Source organism: Macaca fascicularis, chromosome 19 (genome assembly GCF_037993035.2).
Source record: "Macaca fascicularis isolate 582-1 chromosome 19, T2T-MFA8v1.1".
Lineage (NCBI taxonomy): Eukaryota > Metazoa > Chordata > Mammalia > Primates > Cercopithecidae > Macaca > Macaca fascicularis.
In genome coordinates this window covers 3,331,715-3,352,443 of record NC_088393.1, presented here as the reverse complement: position 1 = coordinate 3,352,443, position 20,729 = coordinate 3,331,715, and the positions used below count along the sequence as shown (strand labels likewise).

The 20,729-nt window shown below is 51.3% G+C and overlaps 1 protein-coding gene and 1 long non-coding RNA gene across 8 annotated transcripts in view; one reads left to right on the top strand and one right to left on the bottom strand.

Moving 5' to 3' along the window:
- Window positions 1-20,729, top strand: part of GNG7 (G protein subunit gamma 7) — a 209,797-nt gene that overhangs the window by 30,999 nt on the left and 158,069 nt on the right. Inside the window, exon 1 of one of the 6 annotated variants that reach the window (XR_010583310.1) lies at window positions 10,187-10,839. The exons of the other annotated variants lie outside the window; for them this stretch is intronic. The gene's annotated coding sequence lies outside the window, so the exon portion shown is untranslated. Of the gene's footprint in view, window positions 1-10,186; window positions 10,840-20,729 lie in introns of those variants that run through there. 6 annotated transcript variants of the gene reach the window in all.
- LOC123570326 (uncharacterized) lies at window positions 8,641-16,041 on the bottom strand. Of its 2 annotated transcripts, none has more exons than XR_006694421.3 (3): window positions 15,747-16,041; window positions 10,939-11,049; window positions 8,641-9,673 (listed from the first exon to the last, which is right to left on the bottom strand). It is a non-coding gene; the product is annotated as an uncharacterized lncRNA (long non-coding RNA). The 2 variants fall into 2 exon arrangements; XR_012428240.1 differs by having other exon boundaries at window positions 8,652-9,219.

Genomic DNA, 20,729 nt, shown 5'->3' with positions numbered 1-20,729 from the left:
TTTCTGGTGACGTGCGATGGCACCGTTTTCAAACTCGACCATGTAGAAAAGCCGCCCAATGGAGTCGGCGCTGTCGAGGGGGAAAAGGCAAGTTATGACCGTCGAATAAGGAGATTTCTGTTTTCTTCAATACTCCCTGACTTTGCATTGGAGCAGGTGTCCTCTGTGTTTTAGAACAGTCACCTGGCAGGCCGGGCGCAGTAGCTCACGCCTGTCATCCCAGCACTCTGGGAGGCTGAGGTGGGTGGATCATCTGAGGTCAGGAGTTCGAGACCAGCCTGGCCAACATGGTAAAAACCCGTCTGCACTAAAAATACAAAAATCAGCCGGGCATGGTGGTGGGCGCCTGTAATCCCAGTTACTTGGGAAGCTGAGGCAGGAGGATCGCTTGAGCCCGAGAGGCGGAGGTGGCAGTGAGCTGAGATCGTGCCACTGCACTCCAGCCTGGGCAACAGAACGAGACTCTGTCTCAAAAAAACGAAACGAAAACAAAACAAAAAACATCACCAGTCACTTTTGGAGACCTTGCCCTTTTCCCAGCAGTATGGCTTTTCTGATTCCCTTCAAGAGTGGACTGTACTGCTTTTGTATATTTCAAACATACAATTGTGTGTGTGTGTGTGTGTGTGTGTGTGTGTATATATATATATATTTTTTTTTTTTTTTTTTTTTTTTTTTGAGACAGAGTCTCGCTCCGTTGCTCAGGCTAGAGTGCAGTGGGGGTGATCTCGGCTCACTGCAACCTCTGGCTCCCAGGTTTAAACAATTCTTGTGCCTCAGCCTCTGGAGTAGCTGGGATGACAGGCGCGTGCCACTACACCTGGCTAGTTTTTATATTTTTAGTGGAGACGGGGTTTCACCATGTTGGCCAGGCTGGTCTCAAACTCCTGACCTCAGGGGATCCACCCGCCTCGGCCTCCCAAAGTGCTGGGATTACAGGGGTGAGCCACGGCGCCCTGCCTTTATTTCCATTTTCTTGGTTTTTCCAGGACCACACGTGCCGTTGACTCCCCACATCGCCTTACACTCTGCTGGTACACTTCTCAGACTCATTGGTTTTGATGACCTGGTGGGTTTTTTTTTTTTTTTTTTTTTTGAGATGGAGACTTGCTCTGTCGCCCAGGCTGGAGTGCAGTGGCACGATCTCGGCTCACTGCAAGCTCCGCCTCCCGGGTTCACGCCATTCTCCTGCCTCAGCCTCCTGAGTAGCTGGGGCTACAGGTGCCCGCCACCGCGCCCGGCTAATTTTTTGTATTTTTTAGTAGAGACGGGGTTTCACCGTGTTAGCCAGGGTGGTCTCCATCCCCCGACCTCGTGATGTGTCTGCCTCGGCCTCCCAAAGTGCTGGGATTACAGGCGTGAACCACCGCGCCCGGCTGACCTGGTGGTTTTGAGGAGGACTCGTCGGGAGTTTTATAAAATGTCCCCCAGTGTGCGTTTCCATGATGTTTGCTCTTGAATAGTCTGGGGTTCAGGGCTCTGGGGAGAATCGGGGGCACGTGACGTCCACACTGCTGGTGTTGACACTGGTCATCTGGCCAAGTTAGAACCCAGTGGCTTTAAACTTTGAATTATTGCCAGCATTTAAAAATCAGGGGTCACAGGCCAGGCAAGGTGGCTCACGCATGTAATCCCAGCACTTTGGGAGGCCGAGGCGGGTGGATCACTTGAGGCCAGGAGTTTGAGACCAGCCTGGCCAACATGGTGAAACCCCATCTCTACTAAAAACACAAAAATTAGCTGGGTGTGGTGACACATGCTTGTAATCTCAGCTACTCGGGAGGCTGAGGCAGGAGAATTGCTTGAACATGGGAGGTGGAGTTTGCAGCGAGCTAAGATCGTGCCACTGCACTCCAGCCTGGATGACAGAGTGAGACTCTGTCTCAATAAAAAAAAAAAAAAATTGGGCGTCACACGTGTAATCCCAACACTTTGGGAGGCTGAAGCAGGAGGATTGCTTGAGGCTGGGAGTTCTAGACCACCCTGGGCAACACAGTGAGACCCCATCTCTATAAAATATTTTAAAATAGGCCAGGAGTGGTGGCTCACGCCTGCAATCTCAGTGCTTTGGGAGGCCGAGGCAGGAGGATCACTTGAGGTCAGCCTGGCCCACATGGCAAAACCCTGTCTCTACTGAAAATACAAAAATTAGCTGGGTGTGGTGGCAGGTGCCTGTGGTCCCAGCTACTCGGGAGGCTGAGGCAGGAGAATTGCTTGAACCTGGCAGGCAGGGGTTGCAGTGAGCCGAGACTGTGCCACTGGGTGACAGAGGGAGACTCCATCTTAAAAGAAAAAAAAAATAAATAAAATAAAATAAAATGAAACTAAAAATCAGGAGATTTTACAATAGAACATCTCCCAGCTTGTCTTGGAGTAGTTGGAAGAGCTGACATTGGGCTTCACACCCACTGGTGCAGGAGCGATGCCCTGATGCCCTTTGAATGGGCCAGGTGTTGTCTCTCTGGGGTTCCGTGTCACCTGCCTGCCTCAGGGCCGACCTCAAACTCACGACCCCTGGACGGGCCTTGGAGCTCAGCCAGGGCGAATGTTCCCCTGCCTGGCTCCTTCCAAGCTCCCGGGTCGCGGAGAGGTGGCTGTAGCTGGGGGAAGTGCGTGAGGCAGAAGGCAGGCCAGCCAACGTTGTCGTGAGCCTTGTCCACCTTATTTGTCAGCACTTGGGGGTGGGTCCTTGTGGCTGGTGTGAAGGACGCATTGGCTGGTGCTGGCCGGGCCGAGGCTCAGAGCCACCGGTGTCCAGGGCGATCCGGGGTGGTCTTTGGCCTCCCTGCAACTGCCAGGCTGGTCATCAGAAAGGCTGTGGCTCCTGAGCTGCTGGGAGTTGGTGGAAGGTGGGTTGCTGAGATCAGCCAGAGAGTTTCAAACCTAGGTGGGCACAGATTTGTGGTCGTCACAGTTAAGAGAGGGGCAGCTCCTGGCATGGACTGGGTGGAGGCCAGGGACGCTGCTCAGCACCCTGCAGTGTGCCCAGGATGACCACAGAGAACGATTCATCCTTGAATGCCAACGGGGAGAGACCCTGCTTTAATTATTTGCAAAAATACCAAGTCTGCTCCCTGCTCACACCAGACACGAGAATAAACTCCCGAAATCAGGGGGACCCCCGGCTCCTGGGATTCACCTCCTCTCTCCCTCCCATCTCAGGATGGGGATTTCAATGTGTGCAGCCTCCTGGGACCTCAGCAGGGCCGAGGATCTTGGGACGCAGAGTCCCTTTGCCGGAGTGGGGGTGGGGCATGGAATCCGTAGCCTAAGGGGTGTCCATGGTGGGTGATTCTGTCCCCCAGGGGACACCTGGCGAAGTTGAGACTTTGTGGTTGTCACAACTGGGAGGGGTGGCGAGGGCTCCTGGCATGGAGCGGGTGGAGGTCTGGGACGTTGATCAGTATCCTGCAGTGCCCAGCACAGCCCCACCCGAGAGAACACTCCAGCCCCAGCGTCTCAGCAGTGCCTAGTGGAGGAGACCCTGGACCAAAGTGACCCTCAGAGACCAGGGCGCTCTGTGAATCTCCACACCCGCCACACAGCCGTGCCCGAGGCAGCTCAGGGTCTGGGAAATCGAGCTGCATGGACGCAGTGGCCGTCCCAGCTCAGCAAGTCTGACCGTCTGGAGGCTGCAGGGCTGACTTGGTGGAGTCAGGGTGACCTGTGTGCGTGCAGGCACTGGCGCTGGGAGCGCAAGCCTCAGCTCCGTGCCCCGTGACAGCGGGTTCGAGGTGACAGTACGGCCCCCGCAGGGACCTCAGGGGCAGGCCAGCTGCCAGTCTCTGCTCCCCCGACAGTGAGGTGGGTCTGCCCCCGCTGGCACTCCTTCCCCTGGAGACGGGCTGAGGGGAGGGTGGGTCTCCGTGGCCAGAACCAGCCCGCCCCAGGCAGAACTCATTTCACCCCCCTCCCCGGTTGACCCTGCTGTTTTTGTTCCTTCGTAAAAATATTAACAGGGTGCTCAGAGAGAGGGAGTTTGAAGAGAAAAGAGTCAAAGGCCTTGAAGTTGCAATGTAGCGCTCTGGGGCTCTGTCTTGTGAGGCATCCACACACCTCTTCTTTTTCTTTTTCTTTTCTTTTTTTTTTTTTTTTTTGAGACAGAGTCTCACTGTCTCGCCCAGTCTGGAGTGCATTGGCGCAATCTCAGCTCACTGCAACCTCTACCTCCCGAGTTCAAGAGATTCTCGTGCTTCAGCCTCTGCTGGCATTACAGGTACTCCCCATCACGCCTGGCTAATTTTTGTATTTTTAATAGAGATGGGGTTTCACCATGTTGGCCAGGCTGGTCTTAAACTACTGGCCTCAAGTGATCCTCCCACCTCAGCCTCCCAAAGTGCTGGGATCACAGGCATGAGCCTCTGCACCCAGCCATCAACAGAACTTTTCTGTAAAGAGCCAGAGAGTAAATATTTTCGACGCTCTGAGCCAGGCGCTCTCTGTTGCAGCCTCTCAGCTCTGATGTTGATGTTGGAAAGTGGCCTAGACAGTACATAAATGGGTGTGGCTGTATTTCAGTAAAACTTACTGACGAAAACAAGTGGTGGGCTGGATTTGACCCACACTGGTAGTTTTTGTTTGTTTGTTTGTTTGTTTTGAGACGGAGTCTCTCTCTATCACCCAGGCTGGAGTGCGGTGGCACGATCCTGATCCCGGCTCACTGCAACCTCCGCCTCCCGGGTTCAAGCGATTCTCCTGCCTCAGCCCCCTGAGTAGCTGGGCTTACAGGTACCGCCACCACGCCTGGCTAATTTTTGTATTTTTAGTAGACATGGGGTTTCACCATGTTGGTCAGGCTGGTCTCGAACTCCTGACCTCGTGATCCGCCCGCCTCGGCCTCCCAAAGTGCTGGGATGACAGAAGTGAGCCACCATGCCTGGCCCACAGCGGCAGTTTTCTGATTCTTGCCATGTTAGACCAGCATTGCCCAGCATAGGGGTCTCTATTACTAAAGTGACAGTCATGACGCACAACCACCCCCTTCTTTGAGGCTTCCTCCTAGGTTGGTGACCTTGAGCTGGCTTTACGTCTTCTCAGTGTGTTTCCCCGTCTGTGGAAGGAGGATTATACGTATCCCTTATGGGGCTGCCGGATGGATTAAGCTGGATATTGTGGGGACCGTGATTTCTCACCGGGAATGATCCTTCTTCCCAGGGGACACTTGGCAATGTCTGGGGACATTTGTGGTTGAGGGGTGTTCCCAGCATGGAGAGGGTGGAGGCCAGGGACGCTCCTCAGCACCCTGCAGTACTCAGCACAACACCCTATGACAGTCATTGGCCCAGGTGTCAGCACCAGGTGTGGGTGGCCATACCTAACCGGCTGTGCAAAGATCAGGATGCCACGGCATATTAGTTGTCTCGTTTCTTCCTTCAGACCACAGCGTCATGCTTATTTTCTAGAACTTTCCATCCATAAAACTGCAGCCCTCCTCCAGCCTAGGCAGCAGCTGCACCCTCAGCAGGCATTCATTGAGCGCCGCCTGGATGCCGTCGGCCTTGGTAGGGAATACACCATGTTGCCGAAATTGGCCTTGGGTGTTCCGGGGGCTCCCTCCAGCAGCCCCTCCATCCGCCTGGGGTTGGAGTGCTTGGTGGTCGTCCCGGAGCCAGGGAAACAGGAGACAAGACCAACCGCCCAGCCACCGGCCCCCCCACCCCTCCCATTCTTTTCATAAGCGCAAACTTCCCCTGCCAATTTGCATATCCCGTTTTTAGCGTCTTTCTTTTCTAGGTTTTACATAATCATCTCATTATTAGATGCTGTCACAGGAACTTAATGTTCCCTCAATCACATTTTACAGCATTTTCTAGCGTAAGTAGCTAATTGCCTGTCATCCTTCTCTTCTGTTTTTTTTTTTTTTCCTGATAAACTTTTCATTTTAGAAGAGTTTCAGATTTACAGAAAAACTGGGAACGCAGTGCAGACAGTTTCATCTCCTCGACACCCACTTTTCCTTAGCATTCACATCCAATGGCACGGTGCATTTGTCACAGCGAATAAGCCGGTATTGATACAGCTTCATGAACCCACGTCCGCACTCTGTTCCGATTTCCCCAGTTTTCCCTAATGTCCTCTCCTGTCCCATGGACCCATGCAGGATCCCATCTCTGGCCTGTGACAGTTTCTCAGATTTTCTTTTTTGTTTGTTTGTTGTTGTTGTTGTTGTTTGTTGTGGGAGACAGAGTTGCTCTGTCGCCCAGGCTGGAGTGCAGTGGCGCCATCTCGGCTCACTGCAATCTTTGCCTCCTGTGTTCAAGTCATTCTCCTGCCTCAGCCTCCCCAGTAGCTGGGACTACGGGCATCTGCCACCATGCCCAGCTAATTTTTGTATTTTTAGTAGAGACAGAGTTTCACCATGTTGGCCAGATTGGTCTTGAACTCCTGACCGCAGCTGATCTGCCCACCTCGCTCGGCCTCCCAAAGTGCTGGGATGACAGGCATGCGCCATTGCGCTTGGCCTACTTTTAAATTATTTTTGTAGAGATGGGGTCTCCCTATGTTGCCCAACTGATCTTGAACTTGTGGCCTGAAGCGATCCTCCTGCCTCAGCCTCCCAAAGTGCTGGGATGACAGGTGACAGTCACTACACCTGGTTCCAAATTAGATATTCTGAATGCCCTTTGCAGCCAAGGTTTTCTGGTCAGCACATAAAGGTGAGGTTTCACACATAGAAGATAGATGGTAAGAAAAGAAACAGCCCTTTTCCACATTTCAAAGAAGCAACATCTTGGGAAAATTTTTGTTGTTGTTGTTTGTTTGTTTTTTGAGAGGGAGTCTTGCTCTGTGGCCCAGGCTGGGTTGCAGTGGTGCGATCTCTGCTCACTGCGACCTCTACCTCCCGGGCTCAAGCGATTCTCCTGCCTCAGCCTCCCAAGTGTCTGGGATTACAGGCGCAGCACCTTGCCCGGTTGCTTTTTGTATTTTTAGTAGAGACGGGGTTTCACCATGTTGGCCAGGCTGGTCTCGAACTGCTGACCTCAAGTGATCCACCCGCCTCAGCCTCCCAAAGTGCTGGGATGACAGGCGTGAGCCGCCGCACCCTGGATGAGTGTGTGTTTTGTGTGAAGGGATGCTCTGCGCTAACTCTGCCATGTGATGTTGAGGATCAGAAGTGAATCTTTTTTGACAGGATCCTCATCTACTTTCAGGATGAAAGATTGGAACACTGCCTAGATGCGAGTGTTCGGTGGCTGAAATGGGGCTATTTTGTCTTAGACTGTTTCCAGGCGGGGGTCTCAACCAGTGGCCTTGGGGGCAAATCCAGGCCACCTGTTATTATAAATAAAGTTTTATTGGCACACGATGGGCCATGCCCATTTATCTGTGCATAGTCTATGGCTGCTTTCAAGATACAACAGCAGAATTGTGTAGCTGCAACAGAAAACATATGTTCTGTAAGGCAGAAAATAGCTGAAAATATTTACATCCTGCCCTAGACAGGAACACTTTGCTGTGCTCTGGTCTAGTCCAGAAAGGAGGTAATCTGGCCAGGCGAGGTGGCTCACACCTGTAATCCCAGCACTTGGGAAGGCTGATGGGGGATGATTGCTTGAGCCCAGGAGTTCAAGGCCAGTCTGGGCAACATAGCAAGATCCTATCTCTATGAAAAATAAAAATTAAAAGAGCGGGCATGGTGGCTCATGCCTGTAATCCCAGGACTTTGGGAGGCCAAGGCAGGCCGATCACCTGAGGTCAGGAGTGTGAGACCAGCCTGGCCAACATGGTGAAATCCCGTGTCTACTAAAAATGCAACAGTTAGCCTGGCGTGTAGGCAGGCGCCTGTAATCCCAGTTACTCGGGAGGCTGAGGCAGGAGAATCCCTTGAACCTGGGAGGCAGAGGTTGCAGTGAGCTGAGATCGTGCCACTGCACTTCAGCCTGGGCGACAAGAGCAAGACTCTGTCTCAAAAATAAATAAATAAATAAAAATAAATAAATACAATAAAAATTAAAACATAAGCCGGGCGTGGTGGCACTTTGGGAGGCTGAAGCAGGCAGATCACCTGAGGTCAGGAGTTCAAGACCAGCCTGGCCAACATGGTGAAACTCCGTCTCTACTACAAATACAAAAATTAGCCGGGTGTGGTGGCGCACACCTGTAATACCAGCTACATGGGAGGCTGAGGCAGGAGAATCACTTGAACCCGAGAGACAGAGGCAGTGAGCCGAGTTTGCGCCATTGCACTCCAGCCTGGGTGACAGAACAAGACTCCATCTCAAAAAATAAAATAAATAAAATAAATTTAAAAAATGATAAAAGGAGGTAATCCAGGTTCTAAATAATAAAGCCAGTATGTGCCTTGACCCATGGTTCAGATACTACCACTTTAAACATTTTTTTTTTTTTTTTTTTTTTTTTTTTTGAGACGGAGTCTCGCTCTGTCGCCCAGGCTGGAGTGCAGTGGCGTGATCTCGAATCACTGCAAGCTCCGCCTCCCGGGTTCATGCCATTCTCCCGCCTCAGCCTCCCGAGTAGCTGAGACTACAGGCGCCCGCCACCACGCCCGGCTAGTTTTTTGTATTTTTAGTAGAGACGGGGTTTCACCGTGTTAGCCAGGATAGTCTCAATCTCCTGACCTCGTGATCCACCCGCCTCGGCCTCCCAAAGTGCTGGGATTACAGGCTTGAGCCACTGCACCCGGCCCACTTTAAACATTTTATAGATACTCATTTATGAAATCCCCAAAACCAATCTCACAGGGTACGTGCTGCTTCGATGTGCATTTTACAGTGTGGGAAACTGAGGCACAGCGACATTGGTAAGGGACTGAAGGTCTCCCAGCCAGCGAGTCATGAAGTCAGAACGGAGTAGCCCCTGTTCAGCACACCACCTTGGCCATACCAGAGCGAATGTCCCCACCCAATCCTTCCTTGGGACTCAGTGGAGCTATTTTCATGTCGAGGGGAAATAGAAATCTCTTCGTTCTCATCTTCTTTATTTTTTTGTCCTGCATGGCCCTCTTCCTAAATCCTTGTTGCCCGTCTCTCCAGACATTCCAGTTCCAAGAGGTGTAGGGTGTGGTGAGGACTGTCCAGCACGGCAGAGCGATCCTGCCCCCAGGCAACACTGGGCCATGTCTGGGGACATTTGTGGCTGTCACCACTGAGAAGTGCTCCTGGCATGGAGTGGTTGGAGGTCACGGATGCCGCTCAGCACCCTGCAGGGCTCAGGACAGCCCCAGCCCAGAGAATGGTCCAGGCCCAATGTCCGCAGTGCCTGGGAGGAGAGACTCAGCATTCATTATTTGGAGAAGAAATGGAGTCTGCTCCCTGCTGACCAGGATAAACTCCTGATGGCACAGATGGTGTAAACCAGGGGTCCCCAGCTCCTGGGATTCACCTCCTCTCTCCCTCCCCCAACTCAGGGTGTGGATTTCAATGTGTGCAGCCTCCTGGGACCTCAGCAGGACAGAAGATCAGGGGACAGAGTCTCTTGGGGGTTCGTGGAATCCCCCAACTCGGGGTGTCAACTAAGGGTGATTCTGCCCCAGGGGACACTGGGTGTTGTCTGAGAACATTTACGGTTGTCATAACTTGAGGGTGGTCGTGGCATGGAGTGGGTGGAGGCCAGGGACGCTGCTCAGCACCCTGCAGTGCCCGGGACAGCCGCGCCATAGGGAATGACCCAGCTCTGAATGTCCATGGTTTCCAGGGGAGAGACCTTGCATTAACTGTTTGGCAAAAGAAAAAAATGCGTTTGTTCCCTACTCACAGTAGACACCAGAATAGATTCCCGATGGGGCAGACAGTGTCAGCCGGGGCCATCCTCCCCGAGTGACCTAGAGGACCGGGTGAGGAGGGTCTCTAGAGCACTAAAGGCGCAGGACACAAAACTGGCTGTCTCATCGTTCCTTCCCCCTCCTTGTCCTCGGTTCCCAGAGACCTTGGACCCTCAGGGTCAAGCAGGCCCTGCTCCTTTGTTCTGTGTGCCCCAGGGTGCGGTGGAGCCTGTTCCAGGGCACACCCGGCCTGGCCGTCATCGGTCTCGTGGCTCTGAAGCAGCCACGTCACTCCCCCCGTCCCGGCACCTCCCCTGCGCCTGCACCTGGGTGAGAACCCGTCCTGGCCTCTCTGCCCCCTTCCTTTGCAATCAGCACTTTGCTGGTGACATATTTAGATGGTTGCTGTGGTGATGAGTGAAGGCTGAGGTTGACAACTTCAGTAGTGGCACAAAGGACAGGGCTGTGTTTCTATATCCAGCCTCCAACGAGACAAGACGCCCCTGCCACGTGCTGGCGGAATGTCAGCGTGGGAAGGGAAGGGGGCTCTGACAGCCCATCCCGCCCACTCAGTTCCCAGAGGAGGAAGTGCAGCCGGGCCTGGGGGGTGGAGGATAGGCCTGTCATCAAATGTCAAGTCCCTGGCTGTCCTGCCCTTGAGGGACATGCCTTAGATCATTGGGTGTCAACTGGGGGCAAGCCTGCCCCCTGGGGGCACTGGCGATGTCTGGGGACATCTGTGGGTGTCATGATTTGGGGGTGCACCTGGCCTGGAGTGGGTGGAGACCAGGGATGCTGCTCAGCACTGTGCAGTGCCCAGAGCGGCCCCACCCCAGAGAAGAATCAAGCCCCAATTTAATAGTATCAAGATCAAGCCACCTTGCTTTAGTAGGAAATAGATAAAAGCCAGTAGATTTGTTCAGTTTTAAAAACTGGTGCTGGCAAGTATATCTTGATAATTTGCAGAATGCCCAAATGAATCATGTTCTTGGCTTGGTCATTCTTCTGATTTTCTCTCACTTATCCAACTGGGTTCTTGCATCTCCCCCGATTATCAGGGTGATAGATGTTGGAAAAACAAGAAAATGAAAGATCCAGTTGCTGACTATTAGGAAAAGGTAATGGTTGACTACACATCTGTCTTTCACTGTTTTGTGCTGCTATAATGGAATGCCACAGACTAGATAATTTATAAATAATAGAGATTTGTTTCTTACGGTTCTAGGGGCTGGGAAGTCCAATGTCAGGGTGCCGGCATCTGGCAAGGGCCTTCTTGCTGTGTCAGAAGGTGGAAGGGCAAAAGAGCACACATATGAAAGATTGGGGAACTGGGGAAGAAAATGCGGGGGGAGAGAGAGAGAGAGAAAGGGGGGGAGAGAGAGAGAGAGAGAAAGAGAGATGGCATTAATGAGATTAGAGCCTTCATAACCTAATCACCTCTTAAAGTTCTCACCTCTCAACATGGTGGCATTGAGAATTAAAGTTTCTACAACATGCTTTTTGGGAGGACACATTCAAGCTATAGCAACATCTGCTTGGAGGAGTCATATGGATCAGCAGCCCTTCCTTCCCTTTGCAGATGTGCCCGTTATCTATCACTGTGTAACAAATTACCCCAATACTCAGCTTAAGCAGCAAGCATTTACTATCCTGCAGTTTCTGTGGGTCAGTGGGCTATTACATTACTTATATTATATTTATTATATTATTTGGTCTTTGTCCTGATTTTTTCTGGTGCAGAACTCCTGAAATCCTTGGAATCTGCAAAGTCATGTCGTTTTGTATGATGATAAGTCGACTGATGGCTGGCAGCCCCGAGTTATTTTCAGGATGGGTCTGGCCACCAGAAAGATCAAAGCAGGATGAGAGGGCTGGAACCTTTAGCTGTACCCTCCAACCTCTGGAGAGGGGAGAAGCACTGAAGGTTGAGGTGATGACCAGTGGCCAATGATGCAATCAATCATGCCTATGAAGTGAAGCCTCCATAAAACTTTAAAAGGACAGGGTTTGGAGAGCTTTGAGATAGCTGAGCACATGGAGGTTCCTGGAGGGTAGCATGCCAAGGAAGCTTTGTACTTCTTGCCTATACCTCATCCTATGCATCTTTTCATCTGTATTCTTTGTAATATGCTTTATATTAAACCAGTAAATGTGTTTCCCTGAATTCTTTGAGCTGCTGTAGTAAATTAAACCCAACCCTAACTTGAAGCTGGTCAGTTGGAAGTTCTGGAGGCCCAGACTTGCTACTGGTGTCTGAAGAGGTTGGGGTCAGTCTTGTGGGGTTTTTAGCCTTCAACCTGTGGGGTCCAAGGCTGTGTCCAGGTAGATAGCATCTGAATTGAATTGAACTGAATTGGATTAGGGGACACCCAGCTGGTGTGTGGGGAAACTCCTCCCACATTTGGTCACAAAAGTATTTTGTGTTTTTTTTTTTTTTTTTTTTTTGAGATGGAGTTTCACTCTTGTCACCCAGGCTGGAGTGCAATGGCACGATCTCAGCTCACTGCAACCTCCACCTTCCAGGTTCAAGTGATTCTCCTGCCTCAGCCTCCCTAGTAGCTGGGATTACAGGTGCCCACAACCATGCCTGGCTCATTTTTGTATTTTTGGTAGAAACGGGGTTTCACCATGTTGGTCAGACTGGTCTCAAACTCCTGACCTCAAGTGATCCTGCCACCTTGGCCTCCAAAAGTGCTGGGATTACAGGCATGAGCCACTGCACTTGGCCATGTTGATTGTTGTTGATGTGAGAGTGAGAGGAAAAACAATTTGAGTTTGAGTTTTTTCCGCTCTCACTCAGGAGTTTGGAAGCAGCTCCACTGGGTGATTCTGGCAGTGAATGTGCTGGGGCTGTATCATCTGAAGGCTCGATTGGAGCTGGAGGAGCTGCTTCCAAGATGGCACCCTCATGTGGCTGTTGGTGGAGGCCTCAGCTTCCAACTGGCCTTGACAGAAGGGCAAAATGCCCAAATGAACAAATGAATCCTTCCTTCCCTCCTTCCCTCCCTCCCTCCCTTCCTTCTTTCCTTTTTTTTTTTTTTTTTTTTGATGGAGTCTCACTTTGTCAGCCAGGCTAGAGTGCAGTGGCGTGATCTTGGCTCACTGCAATCTCTGCCTCTTGGGTTCATGTGATTCTCCTGCCTCATCCTCCTGAGTATCTGGGATTACAGGCATAACTACATCAACTAGCCAATTACTGGCTAATTTTTATATATTTTTTAGTGGAGATGGGGTTTCACTGTGTTGGCCAGGCTGGTCTCAAACTTCTGATCTCAAATGACCTGCCCCCACCTTGGCCTCCCGGATTGCTGAGATTACAGACGTGAACCACCTTGCCCGCCCTGGAGGGCCCATTTCTGCACCACATGGATTTCTCCACAACACTGCCTTCATTTCCCCACAACATGGCAGTTGGCTTCCCCCAGAACACGTGACCCAAGAAAGAACAAGCAAAAGTCACTGTATTTTTATTTATTTATTTGAGACAGGGTCTTCTTCTGTTGCCCAGGCTGGAGTGCGGTGGTGTGAGCATGGCTTACCACAGTCTCAAACTCCTGGGCTCCAGCGATCCTCCTGCCTCAGCCTTCCGAGTAGCTGTGATTATAGGGGCATGCCTAATTTTTGGCTAATTTTTGTATTTTTTGTACAGATGGTGGTGGGGTGTTGGTGTGGGGGTCTCACTATGTTTCCCAGGCTGGACTTGAACTCCTAGACTCAAGCGATCCTCCCATCTCAGCCTCCCAAAGTGCTGGGATCACAGGCGTGAGCCACCACGCCCGGCATCGTCTACTTTCTAGCTTGTTCTCTTGTACTTTTGAGGGCATGAATATGGTAAACAGATGAAAAATATACTTCCAGTTTCTCCTTTCTATGTGGTTTTGGAGCAGGAGGATGAAAAGGTCTTACCCATAGCGTCAACCCTTCAGTGGAAGGAACTGTGTTTCTCCCACAGGGAATCAGGATTGGAAGGGGATGAGGCTCAGGGAGAATTACACAGAGCCTTGTGGGTGTAACAGGGGGATGAAGACGTGTTATCTCCTGCTTGATGCCATCTTGCAGAAATAAGCTAATCATCTCCAGAATATGCTTTCGTTCGCCAAATGGGATTTGCACATGCATCGTAGGCTAATCTGCCTTCCATGGATGGCAGGTTCTGTGAGTAATCTGACAGAGGCTAATTGGGACAGATTCCATTAGGACTGCTGTGTGATCCTCTCACGGGGCCGCCGTGGCCCCTGGGTAAGGAGGATGGCTCTGCTGTGGGTTAATCCAGGCTTAAGTGGCCAGGAGATTTTGATCCTCATGGTATTACATGGTGGCGATACTCACAGGGGCTCGGGGAAAAGCAGAAAATCCATTTGGCCAGGACTGACCAGGCTTCTCTCTGGGGCTTGTTTAGAAGAGCTTGTGGAAGGAATCCGCTCATAAATGTCAGTGCTTAGAGATCATGTTGTCTCAAGTGGGTGCCTCTCCTCCTTTCCTCTTCCTTCCCTCATTTCTCCCTCCCTCCTTCCCCTCCCTTCCTCCTTTCCTTCTTTCCTTCCTTCCTTCCTCCGTCCCTCCTTCACTCACACTCATTCCCGTTCCTTTCCTCTGTCCCTCTCTCTCACTCTGTTTTCCTCTCTCTCCCACCCTTTCTCCCTCTCCCCCTCCCTCCCTCTCTTTCCTTCCCTCCCGCTTTCCCTCCCCTCCTCTTTTTTTTTTTTTTTTTTTGAGATGGAGTCTCACTTTTTTAGAAAAAAATCAGGCCGGGCGCGTTGACTCACACCTGTAATCCCAGCACTTTGGGAGGCCGAGGCGGGTGGATCACGAGGTCAGAAGATCGAGACCATCCTGACTAACACGGTGAAACCCCGTCTCTACTGAAAATACAACAAAAAAATTAGCCGGGCGTGGTGGTGGGTGCCTGTAGTCCCAGCTACTTGGGAGGCTGAGGCAGGAGAATGGCATGAACCCGGGAGGCGGATCTTGCAGTGAGTGGAGATCGCGCCACTGCACCGTAGCCTGAGTGACAGAGTGAGACTCCGTCTCAAAAAAAAGAAAAAAAATCCGAACGCTTGGTTCGTGATATAACTCTCACAATTTGTCTTTTCAAGTTCCCCTTTCAATAGACTATTTTTAGAGCAGTTTTGGGCTTACAGAAGAATTGAGCAGAAGACATAGAGTTCCCACCTATCTCCTCTCCCCTAAAAGGTACGCATTTCCCCCTACTGCTACCATCTCTCATTAATGTGCTACATTTGTTACACTAATGAGCCAATATTGATACATGGTTATTGACCAGCAGCTACAGTTTACATTTGGTGTGGCTCACTCTCTAGGGACCTCCTAAGCATGGAGTTACACAGGATATGTCCTTTTGCATCTGGCTCATTTCACTGGACACGATGCCCTCGAAGTTCATCCACGCTCTAGCCTGTGTCAAAATTTCTTTCCTTTTTCAGGCTGAATCATATTCCATTGCATGAATGGACGACATTGTGTTTATCCATTCATCTCTCGGTGGCCACTTGGGTGGTCTCCACCTTTGGGGTGCTGTGAATCGTGCTGCTGTGAACACGGGTGTACATTTTGACATTTTGGTTTTGGAGGATGTACCACGTTTTGTTTATACTTGGTTTTTTTTTTTTTTTTGAGAGGGAGTCTTGCTCTGTTGCCCAGGCTGGAGTGCAGTGGCGCGATCTAGGCTCACTGCAAGCTCCGCCTTCCAGGTTCATGCCATTCTCCTGCCTCAGCCTCCTGAGTAGTTGGGACTATAGGTGCCCGGCTAATTTTTTGTATTTTTAGTAGAGACGGGATTTAAACAGGATGGTCTCGATCTCCTGACCTCGTGATCTGCCCTCCTCGGCCTCCCAAAGTGCTGGGATTACAGGCGTGAGCCACTGTGCCCGCCTGACCTATGGCTTATTTTTATAAAGCTCAGGGCTAAAAAGCCTTTTCCATTTTAAAAGGATTGTAAAAAAACAAATAACAAAGAGGAATATGCAACAGCAACCCTTTAGCTCGCAGAGCGTAAAATACTTACTGTTTGTCCCTTTGCAGAAAAAATTTGCAGACGCCGGATGTAAGATACTAACACGAGGGGAAGCTGAGTGAGGGGTGTCTGGGAACGCTGTACTAGCTTTGCAACTTTTCTGTAAATCAAAAATTTTTCCAAAACAAAAATGAAATTTTTTAAAAAGATGGTGTCTCACTATGTTGCCCAGGCTGGTCTGCAGCTCCTGACCGGAAACGATCCTCCTGCTTTGGCCTCTCCGGTAGCTGGGATTACAGGCACAGGCCCTTGTGCCTGGCTGAAACAAAAGACTTTTGAAAAGGAGAATTGGGGTTAGAATTCAGGAAGTCCTATAAAGCAAGACGTGAAACCCGGAAGTCAGGAGTTAGAGACTGGTGGAGGACTTTCAGTTTCAGCTCTGAGTGCCTTTATACTGTTTCTCTTTTTAGGATAAATATTATTTATCTAGATAGATTTTTTTTTTTGAGACAGGGTCTCGCTTTGTCACCCAGGGTGAAGTGCAGTGGCACCATTTCAGCTCACTGCAGCCTCAAGACGTCCTCCTGCTTCAGCCTCCCGAGTAGCTGGGACTACAGGCGTGCACCACCATGCCCCAGCTAATTTTTAGTAGAGACCGGGTTTTACCATGTTGCCCTGGCCGGTCTCGAACTCCTGGGATCAAGAAATCTGTCCGCCTGGGCCTCCCAAAGTGCTGGGATTCCAGGCATGAGCCACCACGCCTGGCCAGTTTTAATTCTGAAGACAATCATTGAAAATTGATCTGACACTGTTTCATGTTTTCGGGCCTCTCCCCTGCCCCGCCCCCAGAGGATTCCAGTACATGAAACCTGTAAACATTTGGTTGTGCGGCATTACTCTTTGCTAAAAATCATTAGGACTTATTCGTTTCTGGCATTCAAGGTCCTCTGAGATCTAACTCTAGTACAGGGATTATCAACCCTTCCTAAAGGGCCAACGTATAAATTTTTGGCGTTGCAGGCCATGTGCTGTCTGTCGAGTCCTCCCAGCTGTGCTGTGGGAGCTCAGAAGCAGCTATGAATGATATGTAAGTGAACATGCACGGTTGTGTGCCAATAAAACTTTATTTACAAAAGCAAGCAGTGGACTGCGTTTGACCCATGGGCCAGAGTTTGCCAACCTCTAGTCTAGTTCATCTTTCTTTCTCTTTTTCTGATGGAGCCTCACTCTGTCACCCGGGCTGGAGTGCAGTGACATGATCTCGGCTCACTGCAACCTCCGCCTCCTGAGTTCAAGCTATTCTTCTGCCTCAGCCTCCTGAGTAGCTGGGACTACAGGTGTACACCACCATGCCCGGCTAATTTTTATATTTTTAGTAGAGACAGGGTTTCGCCATGTTGACCAGGCTGGTCTTGAACTCCTGACCTCGTGATCCACCCGCCTCGGCCTCCCAAAGTGCTGGGGTGACACGTGTGAGCCACCGCGCCCGGCCTCACATTTTCTGTATCCATTCATCCAACGATGGACACGTAGGTTGGTTTCCTATCTTGGCTATTGTGAATGAGGCTGACAGATTCTGATTTCATTTCCTTTGGATGTATACCCAGAAGTGGGATTACTGGATCATATGGTGGTTCTATCTTTAATTTTTTGAGGAACTTCCATTCCGTTCTCCAGAATGGCTGTGCTCATTTACATTCCCACCAACAGCACACAGGGCTCCCTTTTCTCCACATCCTCACCAATGTTTCTTTTTCTTTTTCTCTTTTTTTTTTTTTTTTTTTGAGACAGAGTCTCACTTTGTCACCCGGGCTGGAGTGCAGTGGTACGATCTTGGCTCACTGCAACCTCTGCCGCCCGGGCTCAAGCGATTCTCCTGCCTCAGCCTCCAAGTAGCTGGGATTACAGGTGCCTAGTTTTTGTATTTTTAGTAGAGACGGGGTTTCGCCATGTTGACCAGGCTGGTCTTGAACTCCTGACCCCGTGATCCGCCTGCCTCATCCTCCCAAAGTGCTGGGATTACAGACATGAGCCTCTGCACCTGGCCATCTTTACCAATGTTTCTTATCTTTTATCTTTTGGATCATAGCCATTCTAACAGGTATCTCATTGTGGTTTTAATTTGCATTTCCCTGATGATGAATAATCTTCAGCATTTTTTCATAATCCTGTTGGCTGCCTGTGTGTCTTTATTTGAGAGGTGTCTAGTCAGATTATTTAACCCCCTCTTTTTTTTTGAGACAGGGTCTCTTTTTTTTTTCCTGAGACAGAGTCTTGCTCTGTCACCCAGGCTGGAGTGCAGTGATGTGATCTCAGCTCACTGTAGCCTCGACCTCCCAGACTCAGCATTCCTCCCATCTCAGCCTCCTGAGTAACTGGGATCACAGGTGCACACCACCACACCTGGCTACATTTTAAAAATGTTTTGTAGAGATGGGGTCTTGCTATGTGGTCCAGGCTGGTCTTGAACTCCTGAGCTCAATCGATCCTCCTGCCTCTGCCTCCCAGGGGACCCTGGGCAATGTCTGGGGACATCTGTGGTTGTCACAACTCAGGGGTGCTCCTGGCATGGAGTGGGTGGAGGCCAGGGATACTGCTTAGCACCCTGCAGTGCCCAGGACGGCCCCAGCCCAGAGAATGGTCCAGCCCCAATGCCCACAGTGCAGAGGGGAAGACCTTGCATTCATGATTTCAAAAATAATAATTGAATTGCGTCTCTGCTCACAACAGACACCAGAATAAGCTCCCAGTGGGGCAGACAGCATAAACCACAGGACCCCAGCTCCTGGGATTCTCCGCCTCTCTCCCTCCCCCCACTCAGGGTGTGGATTTCAATGTGTGCAGCCTCCTGGGACCTCAGCAGGGCAGAGGATCATGGGACACAGTCTCTTGGGGATCCGTGGAACCCCCTAACTGAGGAAGTCTTTCTGGGGATGTTTCTGTTCCCCAGGGGACATCAGGCAATGTCTGGGACATTTGTGGCTGTCATGACTGGGGGTGCTCCTGGCATAGAGTGGGTGGAGGCCAGGGACGCTGCCCAGCACCCTGCAGTACCTAGGATGGCCCCGCCCCAGCGAGTGACCCGGCCCTCATGTCCGTAGCACCTGGGGGGTTGAGCGGGGGACCCCAGCTGTTTCAGATCGTGCCTAGGAGGCCGCTCTGGGAACCCGGGGAAGGTGGGAGCAGAGCTTGTCATGAAGCAGGAGGGGAGGGTGTGCATCAGAAAAGAAATGACAGGTTTGAAATCTGCAGAAGCTCATCTCTCCTCTCCCCCTCTCCTCCCCACCCGGCCCCGCCCCCACCTGGCTTCCTAAATAAAGACCTTCCTCTCCATGGAGACTGCCTCACTCAAACTCACCCCCTCGTGCGTGCAGAGTCTCAAAAACACGGCCCCGCCCCCGCCGCAGTGAGGGTCCGAATGGGAGGTTTGGAAATGGGAGAGCATCTGTGTCCCAGACCCGGCGGTGGGGGGCCCAGGGCGCCCGGCACATCTTCCAGAGCCCAGGCTCGCCGAGGCAGGCGAGAGCTGTCCCCTCCCCTCTGTTAGGGATGCCTGCCAAGGTCAGCCATGGGCGAGGCCAGGGACAGCGCCCAGGTGGTGCCAAGGGGACTGTGAGTCACCTGTGGCCAGGAGGGCTGAGTGAGGAGGAGACACGGGCCCTGGGCCTCAAGGGCGCCATCCGAAGATCCCATAAGGTTGAGGACAAGGGAGGTCAGAGGGCAGAAATTCAAGGCAACAGAACAGCTCTAGAAGGGGGGTGCCCCTAGCACGGGGTGGGTGGAGGCCAGGGATGCTGCTCAGCACCCCGCAGTGCCCAGGACAGCCCCACCCCAGAGAATGATCCAGCCCCAGTGTCCACAGTGCTGACGGGGGGAGACCCTGCATTCATCATTTGGAACAAAATAGACTTTGATCCCTACTTACTCCAGACATCAGGATAAACTCGCGATGGGGCAGACGGTGTAAACCAGGGGGACCCCAGCTCCTGGGATTCTCCTCCTCCCTCCACCCCACTCAGGATGTGGATTTCAGTGTGTACAGCCTCCTGGGACCTCAGCAGGGCCGAGGATCATGGGACTCAGATCAATCCCTCATCTGCCCTGCCACGGAATTTCCCAGCTCTGTGTTTGTCTGTTGCAAATCCCCAGGTTTGGGAACTGAGGGTCTGGCTGTTTGTGTCCTTGGGCACTGCTTGGAGATAGCAGGCTATAAAATCTATCAGCCTTTTCAGAATTACGAGCAAAAATAATAACCAGCACCTTAATAACCCTGGAAGATGCATGCCTTCGACACTGTGGGTGAGGCCTGGTTTTTGTTTATTTTATTTTTATTTATTTATTTGACTCAGAGTCTTGGTCTGTGGCCCAGGCTGCAGTGCAGTGGTGTGATCTCGGTACCACGGTTCACTGCAGCCTCTGCCTTCTGGGCTCAAGTGATCCCAGGAACCACCATGCCCAGCTAATCTTTAAATTTTTTGTAGAGATAGGGTCTTACTATGTTGCCCAGGCTGGTCCCAAACTTCTGGCCTTAAGCAATCCTCCACCTCAACCTCCCAAAGCACTGGGATTACAGGCATGAGCCCCCATGCCCAGCCCATAGTACAATATCTTTAGATAGTCCACAGGCTGCAGTGACATCCCTCAGTCAATGTTTCCAGCACAGCTGAAACTGTATATCCTCTGACCCCCATCTCCCCCTTCCTTTCCCTCCACCACTAACCACTTTTCTGCTCTTTGTTTCTATGTATTTGGGGGGTTTTGATTGTGTATTTGTTTTGAGATGGAGTCTTGCTCTGTTCCCCAGCCTGGAGTGCAGTGGCGTGATCCCAGCTCACTGCCACCTCTGCCTCTCGGGTTCAAGTGATTCTCCTGCCTCAGCCTCTCGAGTAGCTGGGATTACAGGTGCCTGCCACCATGCCCGGCTAATTTTGTATTTTCAGTAGAGACGGAGTTTCACTATGTTAGCCAGGCCGATCTCCAACTCCCGACCACAGGTGATCTGCCCACCTTGGCCCCCCAAAGTGCTGGGATTAT